The following is a 12,864-nucleotide window of genomic DNA, read 5'->3' as shown; positions in this document are numbered from 1 at the left end:
CACTGTCCTGCTGGGGATAGCTTATCTAAAGTAATCTGACGATTACTTTAAGATAAGCTATCCCCAGCAGGACAGTGGGGTGGGAGGAGGTATTGTTTCATATTCTCTGTGTATATATAAAGTCTGCTGCAGTTTCCACGATATGCATCTGATGAAGTGAGCTGTAGCTCACGAAAGCTCATGCTCAAATAAATTGGTTAGTCTCTAAGGTGCCACAAGTACTCCTTTTCTTTTTGCGAATACAGACTAACACGGCTGTTACTCTGAAACCTATAAAAATAAAAGGATGTTTAAACAGCTGACCTTGGTTTTAAGTACCCTGAACATATAAAGTTATTAAAATACTAAAAATGCTTTAATAAAAAATAAATGTTAGGGCTGTCAAGTGATTAAAAAATTGCAATTAATTGCATTGTTAATAGAATACCATTTATTTTTGAATGTTTTCTACATTTTCAATATTGATTTCAGTTACAACACAGAATACAAAGTGTACAGTGCTCACTTGATTTTTATTACAAGTATTTGCACTGTAAAAATACCAATATTTTTCAATTCGCCTAAGTACTGTAGTGCAATCACTTTATCATGAAAGTTGAACTTAAAATGTAGAATTATGTACAAAAAACTGCATTCAAAAATAATGTAAAAATTTAGAGCCTGCTAGACCACTCAGTCCTACTTCTTGTTCAGCCAATTGCTCAGACAAAAAGTTGGTTTACTTTTCAGAAGATAATGCTGCCTGCTTCTTGTTTACAATGTCTGTTCTCACTTTCAGATGACATTCTCATCGCACTGTTGTATCCGGTGTTGCAAGATATTTACGTGCCAGATACGCTAAAAATTCATGTGTCCCTTCATGCTTCAGCGACCATTCCAGGGGACATGCATCCATGCCAATTATGGGTTCTGCTTGATAACAATCCAAAGCAGTGTGGACGGATGCATGTTTTTTTTCATTTTCTGAGTCAGATGCCACCAGCAGAAAGTTGATTCTTTTTTGGTGGTTTGGGTTCTGAAGTTTCTGCATTGGAGTGTTGCTCTTTGAAGGCTTCTGAAAGCATGCTCCACACCTTACCCCCCTCAGATTTTGGGAGGCACTTCAGATTCTTAAACCTTGGGTTGAGTGCTATAGCTATCTTTAGAAATCTCACATTGGTATCTTTTGCATTTTGTCAAATCTGCAGTGAAAGTGTTCTTAAAATGAGGACTATGTGCTGGGTCACCATCCAAAACTGCTATAACATGAAATATATGGTAGAATGTGGGTAAAACAGAGCAGGGGACATTGAACTCCCTAGGGGGAGAATTGTGTCACATTTAATTAATGCATTTTTTTTTAAATGAGCATCATCAGCATGGAAGCATGTCCTCTGGAATGGTGGCTGAAGCGGCATACTAATGTTTAGCATATCTGGCACGTAAATACCTTGCAATGCCAGCTACAAAAGTGCCATGCAAATGTCTGTTCTCACTTTCAGGTGAGAATGTAAAGAAGGAGAGGGCAGCATTATCTCCTGTAAGTGTAAACAAACTTGTTTGTCTGAGCAATTGGCTGAACAAGAAGTAGGACTAAGTGGACTTGCAGGTCACTAATTACATCTGAAGTGTTACATTGTTTTGTTTTTGAGTGCAGTTATGGAACAACTCCTCTACATCTGTAAGTCGCACTTTCATAACAAAGATTGCACTACATTACTTGTATGAGGTGAATTGAAAAATACTTGTTTGTAATTTTTACAGTGCAAATATTTATAATAAAACCCACTTATTTCAATTACACAGAATACAATGTATATGAAAATGTAGAAATATCCAAAATATTTAATACATTTCAATTGGTATTCTATTGTTTAACTGTGATTAAAACGGATTAATCACAATTAATTTTTGAGTTAATCGTGTGAGTTAACTGATTAATTGACAGCCCTATAAATGTTCTAAGACTAGAAGAATTAATGATCCACTAGGGATTACTATGGTGACCCACTAGGAGTCACTGAGTTATGTGCTTTGTTTAAATTTGCTATTAAAAGCTAAATATATACTTTAAAAACAATCGGAGAAAAGCTTTTCTTTGGGCAAAAATTTAGATCTGAACTCCTGCAAGAACGGCCATACTGGGTCAGATCAAAGATCCATTTAGCCCAGTATCCTGTCTTCTGATAGTAGCCAGTGCCAGGTGCTTCAGAGGAAATGAACAGACCAGGTAATCTTCAAGTGATCCATTCCCCCCCCCCCCCCCCCATCACCCATTCCCAGCAGCTAAACAAAAAAACACCCCCTAAAGTCCACTGGTTAATCACTGAAATCCCTCTCAAACTTTAACTGTAGTATTTTAAATACTCTAAACCTACTAGTATAGCATATATATATTCTTAAAACCTAATAAAAAGTAATTTTAAATAAAAGCACTTTGGTTCGTATCAATCATTTATCAAATGAAAGCTGTGTTGCTGTTCATTTTTTCTTCATACAGCCTTTAATGAAGAAAAAGTTACCACTGCTCTAAGTTCTAAAACCCCTAAATAATAATGGTATAAGAGGGAGGGTCCTCTCATGGATCAATAATTAGTTAAAAGATGGGAAACAAAGGGTAGGAATTAATGGTCAGTTTTCAGAATGGAAAAAGATAAATAGTGGTATAAATAGGGGGGTCTAACTTAGCTATTACCATTCAAGAAAGGGATCTTGGTTTCATTGTGGCTAATTCTCTGAAAAGTTCTGTTCAATGTGCAGCAGCAGTCAAAAAAGCTAATAGCATGTTAGGAACCATTAGGAAAGGGATAGATAAGACAGAAAATATCAGAATGCTTCTACAGAAATCCATGGTATATTCACATCTTGAATAGTGTGTGCAGTATTTGAGATGGTCACTCTATCTTAGTGTCATTTGCAAACTTGCTGAGGGTGCAATCCATGCCATCCTCCAGATCATTAAAGAAGGTATTGAACAAAACCAGCCCCAGGACCGACCCTTGGGACACTCCACTTGATACCGGCTCCCAACTAGACATGGAGCCATTGATCGCTACCCGTTGAGCCCGACAATCTAGCCAGCTTTCTATCCACCTTATAGTCCATTCATCCAGCCCATACTACTTTAACTTGCTGGCAAGAATACCGTGGGAGACTGTCAAAAGCTTTGCTAAAGTCAAGGAATAACACATCCACTGCTTTCCCCTCATCCACAGAGCCAGTTATCATACAAGGCAATTAGTCAGGCATGACTTGCCCTTGGTGAATCCATGCTGACTGTTCCTGATCACTTTCCTCTCCTCTAAGTGCTTCAGAATTGATTCCTTGAGGACCTGCTCCATGATTTTTCCAGGGACTGAGGTGAGGCTGACTGGCCTGTAGTTCCCAGGATCCTCCTCCCCCCCTTTTTTAAAGATGGGCACTACATTAGCCTTTTTCCAGTCATCCGGGACCTCCCCCGATCGCCATGAGTTTTCAAAGATAATGGCCAGTGGTTCTGTAATCACATCCGCCAACTCCTTTAGCACCTTCGGATGCAGTGCATCTCACCCCATGGACTTGTGCTCTTCCAGCTTTTCTAAATAGTCCCGAACCACTTCTTTCTCCACAGAGGGCTGGTCACCTCCTCCCCATGCTGTGCTGCTCAGTGCAGTAGTCTGGGAGCTGACCTTGTTCATGAAGACAGAGGCAAAGAAAGCCTTGAGTACATTAGCTTTTTCCACATCCTCTGTCACTAGGTTGCCTCCCTCATTCAGTAAAGGGCCTACACTTCCCTTGACTTTTTTCTTGTTGCTAACATACCTGAAAAAACACTTCTTGTTACTCTTAACATCTCTTGCTAGCTGCAACTCCAGGTGTTATTTGGCCTTCCTGATTTCACTCCTGCATGCTTGAGCAATATTTTTATACTTGGTCATTTGTCCAAGCTTCCACTTCTTGTAAGCTTCTTTTTTGTGTTTAAGATCAGCAAGGATTTAACTGTTAAGCCAAGCTGGTCACCTGCCATATTTACTATTCTTTCTACACATCAGGGTGGTTTGTCCCTGTAACCTCAATGAGGATTCTTTAAAATACAGCCAGCTCTCCTGGACTCCTTTCCTACTCATGTTATTCCCCCAGGGGATCCTGCCATCAGTCCCCTGAGGTTGTTAAAGTCTGCTTTTCTGAAGTCCAAGATCCATATTCTGCTGCTTTCCTTTCTTCTTTGTGTCAGGATCCTGAACTCGACCATTTCATGGTCACTGCCTCCCAGGTTCCCATCCACTTTTGCTCCCCCTACTAAATTCTTCCTGGTTTGTGAGCAGTAGGTCAAGAAGAGCTCTGCCCCTAGTTGGTTCCTCCAGCACTTGCACCAGGAAATTGTCCCCTACATTTTCCAAAAACTTCCTGGATTGTCTCTGCACCGCTGTATTGCTCTCCCAGCAGATAGGGTGATTGAAGTCTCCCATGAGAATCAGGGCCTGCGATCTAGTAACTTCTGTTAGTTGCCGGAAGAAAGCCTTGTCCACCTCATCCCCCTAGTCCGGTGGTCTATAGCAGACTCCCAGCACGACATCACCCTTGTTGCTCACACTTCTAAACTTAATCCAGAGACTCTCAGGTTTTTCCTGCAGTTTCATACTGGAGCTCTGAGCAGTCATACGGCTCTTGCATACAATGCAACTCCCCCACCTTTTCTTCCCTGCCTGTCCTTCCCAAACAGTTTATATCCATCCATGACAGTACTCCAGTCATGTGAGTTATCCCACCAAGTCTCTGTTATTCCAATCACATCATAATTCCTTGACTGTGCCAGGACTTCCAGTTCTCCCTGCTTGTTTTCCAGGCTTCTTGCATTTGTGCATAGGCACTTAAGATAGAGCGACAATTAGCGAGTTTTCTCAGTATGAGGCAGGAGCCCTCCCCTCTTGCACTCTCCTGCTCATGCTTCCTCCCGGTATCCCACATTCCCACTTACCTCAGGGCTTTGGTCTCCTTCCCCTGGTGAACCTAGTTTAAAGCCCTCCTCACTAGGTTAGCCAGCCTCCTTGCTAAGATGCTCTTCCCTCTCTTAGTTAGGTGGAGCCCATCTCTGCCTAGCACTCCTCCTTCTTGGAACACCATCCCATGATCAAAGAATCCAAAGCCGTCTCTCCGACACTACCTGCGTAGCCATTTGTTAACTTCCATGATTCGATGGTCTCTACCTGGGCCTTTTCCTTCCACGGGGAGGATGGACGAGAACACCACTTGCTCCTCAAACTCCTTTATCCTTCTTCCCAGAGCCACGAAGTCTACAGTGATCTGCTCAAGGTCATTCTTGGCAGTATCGTTGGTGCCCACATGGAGAAGCAGGAAGGGGTAGCGATCCGAGGGCTTGATGTGTCTCGGCAGTCTCTCCATCACAGCACCACAACCAAGAATCTGAGCAGCAGCCACTTGGAGTCTGCCCCAGAGCAGATTTAGATTAAATCTCAGGGAAAACTGTAAGAACAGTAGGAGAATGGAACAGAGGCCTCAGGATGTTGTGAAAGCTCCTTCACTGAAGGTTTTCAAAAGGAGGCTGCATAGCCATCTGTCTTGGATGGTTTAAACACAACAAATCCTGCATCTTGGCATGGGGTTAGACTATACCCTTGTGATGCCTTCTAACCCTGTGGTTCTATGTATGTATCATCATCATCCTCTGACAGGTGCCTTTGGTAGGTCATAAAATGCCACTGACGTGTCCAAACATGTCATGGACGTGTTGCCTGTTTCCAGACACAGGAGTGAAAGTGCAAGCAGGACAAGTACCCTCAAAGGCTGTGGTTGATGGGAGTGCGAAAACCCAAAAGATGGCTCAGTTGGATGTGTTGAAGATCTAAGACAACTTCTGGTAAAGTGCCATGGGATGGACATTACATTTTCCCCATAGTGCACCATGAACCAAGGGCTAGAGTGGCTACAGTATGAGAAGGCACTAAGAAACCTGCGATAGGCTGGTTTGACTTAGGAGTGCACATTACATATGGCCACTTGAGCACAGGTGTGAGCCTGAGTCCAGAAACTGTAAACCCAGATTCACTAATCAGTGTGCACACTCAAGGGCATAGACACAGAAATACTAAGCCTACAGACTTAAGCCACATAGACCCTGGGCTTACATTACAGCAGAGACCAGTGGTTTCCAACCTTTTAACACCCAAGATCACTTTTTGAATTTAAAGGCAACCCAGGATCTACCCCGCCCCTTCCCTGAGGCCCCACCCCACTCACTCCATCCCCCCCTCTCTCCTTGGCTCGCTCTTCCCCATCCACACTCACTTTCACCAGACTGGGACAGAGGGTAGGGGTTCGGGAGGGAGTGCAGGCTCTGGGCTGAGGCTGACGGGTTTGCAGTGTGGGAGGGAGCTCCGGGCTGAGCCTGGGGCAGGGGGTGGGATGGAGGAGGGGGTGCAACCTCTGGGAGGAAGTTTGGGTGGAGAAGGGGGCTCCGGGCTGGGGCAAAGTGTTGGGATGCAGGAGGGGGTATGGGTAGCTGGCTCTGGGAGGGAGGACAGGGCTAGGGGAGGGTTGGGGTGCAGCAGGGGGTATGGGGTGCTGGCTCTGGGAGGGGGCTTGGGATGCAGCATTTCCCTCAAGCAGCTCCCAGTTGGTGGTGCAACGGGGCTAAGGCAGGCTCCCTGCCTGCCCCAGTGGCCCCATGACACTCCTGGAAGGGGCCAACACACCCCTGCAGCCTCTGGGAGGGGGCATGTGGCTCCACACGTTGTCCCTCTCTACAGGCCCTGCCCCTACAGCTCCCCTTGGCCACAGTTCCCTATTCCCAGCCAATGGGAGCTGCGTGGGGTGGTGCTTGCAGGCAGAAGCAGTGTGCAGAGACCGCTTCCCCGCCCACCCCCAGGGCCGAGCAGCATGGGAGCCTGCCTTAGCGGCAGCAAGCAACCCCACTGCGCTGCTGGAGATCGTGATTGACTGCTTGGTGACCACTGGCGTAGACTTACCCTCTGTGCCCTCTCGCAGTTGAGCCCAGGCTTACTTTTGCTGAGCCAGCTCCCTCCCTGGGGAAATTCTGTCTGGAGCCTTCTCCTAAAATCTAGGGAAGGCAGTTGCCAGCAGGAGAAGGCAGTTGCCGGCAGAGATAGGCCATGTACATGCTTCCACTTACTGCAGTATAACTTACATCGCTAAGGGGTCTGGGTAAGCCACCCCACGGCACAACATAATTTACACTGACCTAAGCGCCGGTGCAGACAGTGCTAGGTCAGTGGGAGAGCTTCTCCCCACAGAGCTACTGCCTCTCGGGTGGCAGGAGGGCTGGAGTAATTAAACTGATGGGAGACCTCTCTCCCATCGGCTTAGAGTAGGGGCAGGCAAACTTTTTGGCCTGAGGGCCACATCAGGTTTTGGAAATTGTATGGAGGGCCAGTTAGGGGAGGCTATGCTCCCGCCCCCTATCCGCACCCCCCCCTTGCTTCTCACCCCCAGACAGCCCCCCCCAGGACCCCTGCCCCATCTACCCCCCCACACTCCCTGTCACCTGACCACCCCCAGAACCCCTGCCCACCCCCCACGCCCCATCCAACCACCCTCCTTCCTGATTGCCCCCCCGGGACCCCTGCCCCCATTCAACCTCCCCATTCCCCGCCCTCTGACCGCCCCAACCCCATCCACACCCCCACCCCCTGACCACCACCTCGAACTCCCCTGCCCTCTGTCCAACCCGCCTTGCTCCCTTGCCGCGCAGCCCAGGTGCCGCTACAGCCATGCCCACCAGAGCGTCGCGCCGGTGTAGCGTAGTAAATGGCTCTCCGGAACCGCTACCAGTAGCGCGTTCCTATGTGGAGCACTTTAGTGCACTACACCCAGCAAGATGGCGCGCACGGAGGCTGTGGTGGATGGGGAACAGCGGGGGAGGGTGAAGGGACTAGCCGCCCCGGCCAGGGGCTCAGAGGCTGGGCAGGACAGTCCCATGGGCCGGATGTGGCCTGCAGTTTGCCCACCTCTGGCTTAGAGCAGCTGCCCTAGCAGCACTACAGCTGCTCCAGGGCAGTTGCGTCATTGTAAGCTCTGTAGCGTAGCCATAGCCTGAGTTGGGTTTTTTCCCCTTTTATTTCAAGCTGCCTCAACAAAACAAGATCAGCCCGTCACAACTTCTCCCCTCAGATCTGTACGGGTTAAGTTGTCCCTTCCCCCCCAGGCATAGAATATCAGGGTTGGAAGGGACCTCAGGAGGTCATCTAGTCCAATCCCCTGCTCAAAGCAGGGCTAATCCCCATTTTTGGGCTAAATCCCTAAATGGCCCCCTTAAGGATTGAACTCACAACCCTGGGTTTAGCAGGCCAATACTCAAACCCCTGAGTTATACCTCCCCCAGTCTGGCCTCACACCCATAAGCTCATCAACCCAAAAGTTTCTGGCTCTAACCTCAGAGTCCTTGTGATAATTGGACTTCCAAGAGTCTCCCTTCTGTCCATTTGTGTCTGGGAGCAGCTCCTCCTAGCAGGCATTGGTAGGTATTGTAGCTCCCTACTCAATTTCCTGCTCCTCCTTTTATGAGGATCAGCCAATTAAGTGGCAGGTGTTTTCCCCAGGTGCAGCGGGAGGGGATAATCAGCCAGCTTCCAGCCTCTGATCTTAGTGGTATAGTATCTCTTATACCTCCACAGTGACTAATGAAGTAATAGAAGACTAACGCATGTGCTTCAATATTTGAATTTGTCACACAAATTAGGATTTTTCAAAAAATTTAAAAAGGGGGAAATAACATATTACTAGAAGTCAACAAACAGCATTAATACTTATTGGAAGGTCGTATCATTTTAGCGATATGGGTTCTTCAGGAGAGATAACAGCCAATCAATGGCTGCAGAATCAGCTTGCAAACAAAGGCCTCAACCTAGAAAATAAATTAAACAATTCTGTAACTTTATGCAGTGCAGATATTCCCACAGATACCAAGACCATGTGTGTCTAGGTATGAAATACATATCACCAGTATCACCAACTCTCCTGATTTTGGCATGACTATGGCGATATTTGCTTTTTTTCTGAAAGTATAAACTGCTGGAAATCGAAGCTAAGAAATAAGGAGTTAATTCTCCTTAGGGGCTCAGAAACAAAAAGGCAAATAAAAGGAACCCAAAATGTATTTCTATGCTAGTAAAAAATGTGATAGATATTTGCCCTGGAGAAGGATTTCATACATGATAGGATGGAGACCTTACTGTCTATTTGGGTAGTAAAGCCCAGATCATGTGACACAGGGTCAGAAATCGTTACACAGCTAGCAGGCTAATTGACCCAGAGACATATTAGAGACATATTATGTAATAGTCATTGTGGTTTTTTGTGTAGGTTGACTATTTAACCAAACAGTTCCTGTCTATGATTGTATTCTGTTAATTCAGAGATCAAAAGTAGACGTTAACATTTAAATGAATGGTGAATGTAGTGATATCACTATCTTAATTTCTATTTGAAGTATATAATAAACTACCTGTAAATGGTGGGAGATAAGCAATGCCTTATGTTAATCCATGTAGCTAATTACCGGTGATGCTTAGGAAATAGGAGGTTACTTCAAAAACCAATTGTTCACCCAAGAACTGCACGCTGACAAAAGGCTGCAAAAAACCCCTATATAATGAAATCTTGGGCCCTGATCCTTTCACCTCAGATCTGTTAAAGCTTTTCAAGGGATGTTTGAGTGGACCATCAAGTCTGTAGTTCCCACAATCGAATGGCTGAGAAAGCAGTTCAAACTCTAAAAAGGATTCTAAAAAAATCTAGGTTGGAGAAAACAGATCTCTATCATTTTCTTCTAGACTATCAATATAGCTGTGGACAGACCTATATGTATGTTCTTATGAGATTTAGGAACGCCTGATCAACTTGTCATGGGAATCATAGAATATCAGGGTTGGAAGGGACCTCAGGAGGTCATCTAGTCCAACTCCCTGCTCACAGGGGGACCAATCCCCATTTTTTGCTCCAGATCCCTAAATGGCCCCCTTAAGGATTGAACTCACAACCCTGGTTTTAGCAGGCCAATGTGCAAACCACTGAGCTATCCCTCCCTCCTTGGAAGGCATCTAAGGACCAGACTGCAGACTTCATCACAGTGACTGCAACCTAAACTGATACAAGGAAACGAAACATATTAACCTAAAATTGAGGCAAGCAAAGCAGAAATGTTTTTTTGACCAGGGTGCAAAGTCTTTATCACCACTGGGCAATAAAGAGACTGATTATATTTATCAAAAAGGAGAATGGAAACCTGCAAAGGAGATTGACCAATGCTTTGCGCCAAGATCTTATCTGGTTGAGACAGAGGAAGGAGATTCCTATGGAAGAAGCAGAAATGATTTGATGAGTACTAAAAGAATTGTGGAGGAGTGGGAAGAAAAAGCAGAACAAATAGCAACCATGTCAACATCCAACTCAGAAATGCAAACTGAACACCCTTTTCCCACCCCTCCTCTGAGGTCCCGCCCCTTCTCTGCAGCCCCGCTGCTTGCTCACTCCATTCCCCCTCCCTCTGTCGCTTGCTCTCTCCCACCCTCACTCACTCACTCATTTTCACTGGGCTGGCTCAGAGGGTTGGGGTGTGGACTCCGGCGGGGGACGTGGGCTCTGGGGTGGGGCCGGGGATGAGGAGTTTGGGCAGTAGGAGGAGGCTCCTAGCTGGGGGGTGTAGCTGAGGGATTAAGAATATTGGAGGGGGCTGAGGCAGAGGCTTGGGATGCGGGTGGGGGTATGGGCTCTGGGCTGGGGGTATGGGTTCTGGGATGGGGCCAGAAATCAGGGGTTCAGAGTGCAGGAGGGGGCTCCAAACTTGGGAAGGGGGTTGGGCTGAAGGAGGGGGGTGCGGGACCTGGCTGGGGGTGTGGGCTCTGGTGTGGGGCAGGGATGAGGGATTTGGGGTGCAGGAGGGGGCTCTGGGTTGGGGCTAAAGGGTTCAGAATGTGGGAGGGGGTTCCTGCACCCTAACCCCCTGCCCCAGCTCGGAACGGGTTAGGGCTCCATCTGGAGGTACAGGTTCTGGGGTGGGGTCAGGGATGAGGGATTTGGGGTGCAGGAGGGGGATCTGGGCTGGGGCCGAGGGGTTCGGAGGGCAGGAGGAGGATCAGGGCTGGGGCAGGAGGTTGGGTCACAGGAGGGGATCGGGGTGCAGACTCTGAGCAGCGCTTTCCTCAGGCAGCTCCTGGAAGCAGCAGCATGTCCCCCCTCCGGCTCCTATGCAGAGGCGCGGGTCTGCATGCTGCTCCATCTGCAGGCACCGCATGGTGCATGATCTTTGAATTTGTGGAGCTGCCAATATTGTATATCTATGTCTGACACTGAGCCAGAAAGGGTTGGGGCTTTTGGGGCGGGTCAGCGTTCAGAGCCCCCTGGCTGCACCTATGCCTAGGAGCCAGAGGGGGGACATGCCGCTGCTTCTGGGAGCCGCACAGAGCCACAACAAAAAGGGATCCTGCCTTAGCCCCGCTGTGCCACTGACCAGACTTTTAACCTCCCAATCAGCAGTGTTGACCAGAGACGCCTGGGTCCCTTTTCGACCAGGTGTTCCAGTCGAAAACTGGATGCTTGGTGACCCTAGCAAACAATAGCAGACGTTTCTACTGAATTTCAAGTGGTCAGTCTGAATACAGAAAAACAACAATAGCATGGGACCATGATATTACATGTGAAGACAGAGTGATAAGAAACCGGCTAGATACACAGATGAGTTGTTCTAGACTCTTAAGGATTCGGATTAGATTGAGTGATGCTTAATTAAACTGTTAAAATTAGCTACAAACATTGAAAGGTAGCTAAATTGTATCCCATGTGTAGTTGTTTTTGAAGGTGATGTCGCGCTAGTAGGAATTTTGGAGTAGAAATCAAAGTTTCCCCATAGGGTGGGTTGCGGTGCAGGATTAGGAAGGAGCTTTGTTAGCAGAAGTGCATCCAAACTGTTGCTTCAGGCACTGGGCTGGGGCAGGTGCAGTACAGGAAACTGCTCCCTGTAGGAATGTGCTATTATGATATACCGAGCATGCTCACATGAACTGAGCGTGCTCAGGTTTCAGAGTAGCAGCCATGTTAGTCTGTATTCGCAAAAGGAAAAGGAGTACTTGTGGCACCTTAGCGACTAATTTGAGCATGTTCAGTAACATCTGCTGAAGCCACAGCTCTTCACCCTGCCCTTATTAGCCATAAGATTCTGCTGACTGCTTAAAAAGGGGCAAAGGGGGCAAATCAGAGGAGGAGGGCGTCCAGGATCTGAGCAGGGGGCAAAAATTGACTGGTCAGGGGGCATCAAGCAGCTGGAAGCAGGGTTAGGATAGTGGCTGAAGGCAAAATCAGGGATGTGGGGGGGAAGGAGACAGAGTTAAGCCCAGGGGTGAGGTGCTGCCAGAGGGTGGCAGAGGGTAAAACCCCAGCATGGGGCGGAGCAGAGGGGGTAGCAGTTACCCTGGTGGACTGAGACATCAGTATTTGCGGGAAAAAAAAAAAAGATAAAAAATAGGGTGGGGGAAGTGGGGGGGCTTTTTTTATTTCATCAGAGGGGCTTTTTTGCATGGTCACAAGAACTGAGCAAGCCACTGCCCTTCACCCTGCCCTTATTAGCTATAAGATTCTGCTGACTGCTTTTGACAGGGGTTAAAAAGGGGCAAAGGGGCGAATCGGAGGAGGGGTTGGCCAGGGTCTGAGCAGGGGATGAAAATTGGCTGGAAGCAGGGTTAGGATAGGGGCTGAAGGCAAAATCAGGGATGGGGGTGGGGGGGGGAAAGAGGACGGAGTTAAGCCCAGGGCTGAGGTGCTGCCAGAGAGTGACAGAGGGCAAAACCCCGGCACAGGCAGGGGCAGAGGGGTAACAGTTACCCTGGTGGACTGACACCCCAGTGTTTGGCAAAAATAGCGTTGGGGGAGCAGAAG

This window comes from Eretmochelys imbricata, chromosome 14 (genome assembly GCF_965152235.1).
Source record: "Eretmochelys imbricata isolate rEreImb1 chromosome 14, rEreImb1.hap1, whole genome shotgun sequence".
Lineage (NCBI taxonomy): Eukaryota > Metazoa > Chordata > Testudines > Cheloniidae > Eretmochelys > Eretmochelys imbricata.
This window is presented reverse-complemented; position numbering follows the sequence as displayed.